The 5,945-nt window shown below is 39.3% G+C and overlaps 1 pseudogene across 1 annotated transcript; it reads left to right on the forward strand.

The window, feature by feature from the left end:
• The first annotated feature begins 587 nt into the window (after positions 1–587).
• On the forward strand, positions 588–1,067 carry LOC116560832 (annotated as a pseudogene). Its single transcript, XR_004273158.1, has one exon. The product of XR_004273158.1 is annotated as an uncharacterized LOC116560832 (transcript).
• Positions 1,068–5,945: the final 4,878 nt, after the last annotated feature.

The following is a 5,945-nucleotide window of genomic DNA, read 5'->3' on the forward strand; positions in this document are numbered from 1 at the left end:
TCACTTTATTATTTCAGCATATGCACTGATGTAATAAATTTTCTTTCCCAAGACCTTTATGTTACACTTTTCTATAGTTCTTTAGGTAGCATTAGTGACAAATGAAAAACACTTATTTGTTCAATTTTCACAGCCATATATTCTTACCTTCCCAATTGTGTACTATGTGAACATCAGCCATTCTCATCATTCATTTTAAAATTTTGCCTAGCACTGTGCAGAGCATTGTAGGAAATCCAGGAAACAGTATCTACTCCCAGTAAGCTCAGAACAGGCCCCTGGTAGCTATTGTGTCTGCCAATAACAAATGTTCCATAGAAACTACTAGCTGAGCTCTCCCCCAAGGACACTCACTCCCTGAGGTCCCATTATGTACTACAAAAAACAAACTTTCAGGGCTCAGCACAATGGTCCCACAAGCCTACCAAGTTCACATTCAAGGGATATGGGAACACAGGTTTGGTAGATGCTTCTCCTCTCTCTACTCTCCCGCTTCCTTCAATCAAGTTTCTAAGCAGTTGAACATAAAGAAAAATACATTGGGAAGGTGGTAGGTGTAAAGCTGCTGGAAGTGAGAGCGAGGGGACGTAACGGAGGGGGTCGGAGCCGCTGCCGTCGCCATGACCCTCGGTAACCAGCGAGAGCTCGCCCGCCAGAAGGATATGCAAAAGCAGAGCGACTCGGTTAAGGGAAAGCGCCGAGATGACGGGCTTTCTGCTGCCGCCCGCAAGCAGAGGGACTCGGAGATCATGCAGCAGAAGCAGAAAAATGCAAACGAGAAGAAGGAGGAACCCAAGTAGCTTTGTGGCTTCGTGTCCAACCCTCTTGCCCTTCGCCTGTGTGCCTGGAGCCAGTCCCACCACGCTCGCGTTTCCTCCTGTAGTGCTCACAGGTCCCAGCACCGATGGCATTCCCTTTGCCCTGAGTCTGCAGCGGGTCCCTTTTGTGCTTCCTTCCCCTCAGGTAGCCTCTCTACCCCTGGGCCACTCCCGGGGATGAGGGGGTTACCCCTTCCCAGTGTTTTTTATTCCTGTGGGGCTCACCCCAAAGTATTAAAAGTAGCTTTGGAAAAAAAAAAAGATGCCGGAAGTAAAAAAAAAAAGAAAACTTGTCTAAAAGAGGAAGAAGAATGCCTGTAACTAAATCCAGTCCTCCAGTACCACTCTACGCCAGGTGATTCAATCATCGTCACTGACTGCCAGGAGACCTCAGTTGAAGTGACAGATGTACCATTAACAACTCCTGTGACTTGGTCAATCTATGTGGCCTCTTTATACCTTAATTTCCTTATTTGCAAATTGGTGATAGATTAGGGCCTAGTATTTTTTAGGGTTAGTAAGAGAACTGAGTACATGAAAGCACTTTATAAATGGTAGCATGCTATAAAATCATAAATGCCACTGGATGTTCCAGTTGTACCCAGCCTGAACTAATTTAGAATCAGTTTGCCTAATCAGTGGCATGATGACTACTTCAGAAAGCTATTTGCATGTGTTGTGGGTGGGCAGAAGGTATTTTATTTTCAGGCCAAAGGAGAAAGAGGGACAGAAAGAAAGACAGAGAGAACCCAGACATTTGAGCTAGTCTAGGAAAAGGAGGTGAAAATGGAGAATTGAGAGTGTCTTTTTTCAGTCAGTATAACAAACTTTAATTCAGTAAGAATTAAAGCAAATACTAAAGAAGATATTTACATGAAATTCTCTGTCTTTCTAAGTGCTAACGTGGTTTCTTGGCTCAAGCGACAAAATGTGACAGTAAGCTCACTGTTCCCATAACCATCATAGATCCTCACAGCTACTGAGGTCCAAACTTGGCCAGCAGACAAGAATGGCAGCACCTAGTATGAAAGCCAGACAATGGCACTCGGCTAAAATACATTCCATGCAGGGCACCAATGTGAGTGGCAGCCCACTTATAAGTGGACTGCAGAAAGCATCCTTCCTCAAGGAAGCTAGATTCAAGAGTAGAATAAGGTTTGCTTCTGAGCATACTCAAAATTTTCCAGTGGCCAGAGGTCTCACATTAGCAGATATCTAAAACTAAGAAAATTTAAATATGGATTTTAATGTTTGTAATTTCTGGTGAGTGAGGCTTGAAAACCTAATTGTGTGTGTGTGTGTGTGTGTGTGTGTGTGTGTATCTATATATCTCATCTGTATAACATGATTTCCATGTTACATTCTCATGTATGAATTACATCTTTACGGATTTAGTCTCTTACTGAAAATAGAACATCTACAACATGACTGAATCTATGTAAGCAATGATACATTTTATTGTACCTTGCACATTTAGTGCAATGGAAATTAAGTCCTGAAACCCAAACTATTTTCAGATTTTCAAATTTTGAAGCTGTAATACTCTTTCTTCAAATGAAATCTCCTATTGAATTCTAATATGAATCTCAATTGAAAACCAGCATAATGAACAAGGAAAATACCATTATCTTTAGATTTGACACTAGAGTTCTTCTTATTGAGAACAGTGTTTTCTTGCGAAAAAGCTATGGTACATTCTGGAAAGTTCTCTGCTTCCTCTTTCCCCGCAGAAGTTTTATATATTGGCTGGAGCTGAGCAGAAGCATATGCTAGGAGAGACGAAAAGGAAGGGGATCTACTCAAGTTAGAAACACATGGGTTCTGCAATATTTTTTATTGTGTAAATCAGTGAAGCTTATCAACCTATGGAGGTCAGAAACAATATGTAAGTACCCAAAAATCAAGACTAGGAGGTAGTCTTGAGCTAATATTTAAAACACACAATGAAAGTTGACTTTGATGTTGGAAGCATATGTGGGGCCCCAGATATTCATCCTTTGGTCAGTCTCAGTCAATCTGGGTAGCTACTCCATCTTCATAGAAAAAAAGTGGGTAAACCAATACGTTGGATGATCTTTAGTTCTTTCCAGAAGGAGGGACTAAATTGAGTTTTGTAGATTTAGTATAAGACTTTTATTTTACATTGGGTTCCATTGTTGTGATTTATAACAAGTTCAAGGACAGTACTCTTAGGTTGTTTCTACCCCAAACCCCATCCCCGTGAATACATTTAAACTAAATTAAATCTGATTTGTCATTAGTCACTTTGCTGTTCCACCTTCTTTTTCAGGCCTAGGACTCCATGTAGGCAAGTACTACAATCATTTAACATTACAATCATAATAAACCTAAATATTTGCTTACAGATCTGGAAAGAAGCCTTTGATCTGACATGCAAATTGCCCTTATGAATAAAGTTTTTCACTCAGTCATTACTCTCGGTGTTTACTTTGTTCAATATACTACAGGAAAGGCAACAAAGGTCGTGGCTTTACTTTTGATAAGTTTCCAGTCAGGAGAACTCTTACAATATGATATGACGCATATTACAAAATTGACATAAAAGTGCTATGAAAATGCAGTGGAGAAAAATAAAGTTTGTCTGGAGAAGCTTCACCTGCCAGAAGCAACTTCCCAGAAGAATCTTATAAGAATGAGGTGGAGTTAGTCATAAAGAATAAAGGAAAGAGACGGTGAAGGATTGAGGAAGGTGTCATCAGTCTGGATAGACAGACTACCAGGGATGGAGGCGTGGAGTCATGATGTTGCCCAACGTAGTAGCCATTTAATTGACAATTGCCAGGATAACCAAACGAGGAAATATAGCAAGCTCACTTGACAAGACTTTATTTTTAGAAATAAAACCAAACAAAAAAACACCATTTTTTTGTTAATTATTATTGAATTTTTATATTACTTACCCCCAGAGAATATATCATACAGCCTCATTATATTTTCCCACTCTATTCCCAGGGGCAACTTTAGACTGAGGCAAATCTCTTATTGAAATTTTGCCAACTGTTTGGGCAGCAAATAGCAATAGTACACATGACGCCAGAAATTTGACATTGTAAAGTTTTCTGGCTGTATTTAAGAGAAATGGCTTAAATCAAGTCAAGTCTCAACATGTTTATACAAAATGAGCCTTCAACCATTTAAGATTTCACTCATCATCATAATTATGATTCTGTATGTTTTTGAAGGCTTTATAGTTCTACTCTTAACACTTTGCTCAGGGCTGACACTTGGGCTCTCCCTTCAAAACCTCATAAGAACTAGAATCAGGTAAAACCAGTTTCGCAGACTTTGTAGAGGGTGAGTTATAATCTCTTACACTGTCCCATGCTCCAAACACTTACCCCTAAATTGATGGGTGCTGCTGCTGGAATGTCAACATTCTGAGAAATACTGTCAACAAAAGCAGGGCTGGTCTCCAAAATATACAAAACAAGTAACTCAATAAGTACTATTTTGAAATATGAATTGTTTAGAGCTGATTTTGGAATTATTGACCATGTGTAATTTTATTTATCTGGCTGTTCTCAAAGAGAAACCCTGTCGGACTTTTGTGGACTGATAATGTATCACTATTTTCTTAAATGATTGGTCATGAAAAATGTTGAGGAGAGTGGAATTGCCTGGAAAGTCATATAAGAATATAATCATTTGTAACTTTAAAAAAGAAAATTAGTATTGGCAAAAACCCACAGGCAATTATGAAATTAAAAACTGGAAGATGATAGGGATCTCATTTTTGTTCATTTTAAAATACCTATAGAAGGATTCTTTAGTAGATTGAATAAACAAATATATCATCACAGAGGCATAGATTTTTAATGCTGGAAAGGACTTCTCTTATCATCTACACCATTATATAGAAGGGTAACTGAGGTCCAGAAAAAATAAATTTCAAGCCTAAATTCCCCCAGGATTTTCAATAGGAGGGCTGCACCCTTGACTACTAGTATTAACTTTTTGACATACATTAGAGGAATAACTTTTGGAAATATTAACATATGCTTTTTATCTGTCCCATTGTTCCAACTAAGACACTCCTCCTTTCAGTATGAAAGACATGAGGCTACCAAATCTTTAAGGGATCAAATTTTAAGGGGAGAAAAATTCTTACTTTTCCACTTAACATACACATCTAGATGAAAGAAGGAATAGACTGCAGAATAATATATATTTAGGATAGTCCGTTCTTCACTCTCCCATCACCTCCCCTTCCCTTATATATAACAAGGGAAAAAAAATCAAGATTTGAGTGAAAGGAGAGCATTGAAAGGAGGACAACTGAGAAGCAGATTGTACTAATGTCTCCAAAAGGAAGTTGACAGATCAGTGGACAAGCTTGGAGATTTTAAAGCAAAGAGGATTCTATGCCTGCTCACAAGAAGGCAGTATCCATGAAGGGACAGAAAAAAAAAAAAAAAAAAAAAAAAAGGCTTTCTGGAGTATTAGAGGCAGTGAAGGACTAAGGCACTGTCATAGTCAGGCCCGAAGCCAGTACAGTCTGCAAAAGACTCAAATCTTCCCCCAAACTCCTGAAGGACTTGGAAGCCCACTGAGATGGAGAGCCAAGAGACCAGTGGTCTCATGGCATGACAAGGGCTGGTATTGGCAGAAAGCCATGTATATCTTACAACTTAGAGCTCAGAGAGTGGCTGCTGGACAGACAATATAATATACACTTCCAGACATGCCAGAGAGCCCAGAAACCAACCAAGGCCCAGCATGACCTACGGATGCCTTGACTTCTACAAGCATTCCCACTAGCTATAGGCTGACCTGTGTCCCCACAAAATTCCTATTGAACTCCTATCTCCTATACCTCCAAATATGACCATATTTGGAGACAAGGTCTGTAAAGAGGTACTTAAGTAGGGGTATGTAAAGAGGCATTTAAGTTAAAATGAGGTCACTAGCATGGGACTTAATTCAGTACGAGTGACATCCTTATAAGAAGAGGAAATTTGGGCACAAAGGGAGAACACTCTGTGAACATGAAGAAGCTATCAACAAGCCAAGGAGAGAGGCCCCAGAAGAAACAATTTTGATCTCAGACTTCAAGCCTCCATAACTGTGAAAAAATAAAACTATGTTAATTGCACCATCCAGTTTGTG

This window comes from Sapajus apella, unplaced genomic scaffold (genome assembly GCF_009761245.1).
Source record: "Sapajus apella isolate SASKATOON/1434 unplaced genomic scaffold, GSC_monkey_1.0 scaffold27, whole genome shotgun sequence".
Lineage (NCBI taxonomy): Eukaryota > Metazoa > Chordata > Mammalia > Primates > Cebidae > Sapajus > Sapajus apella.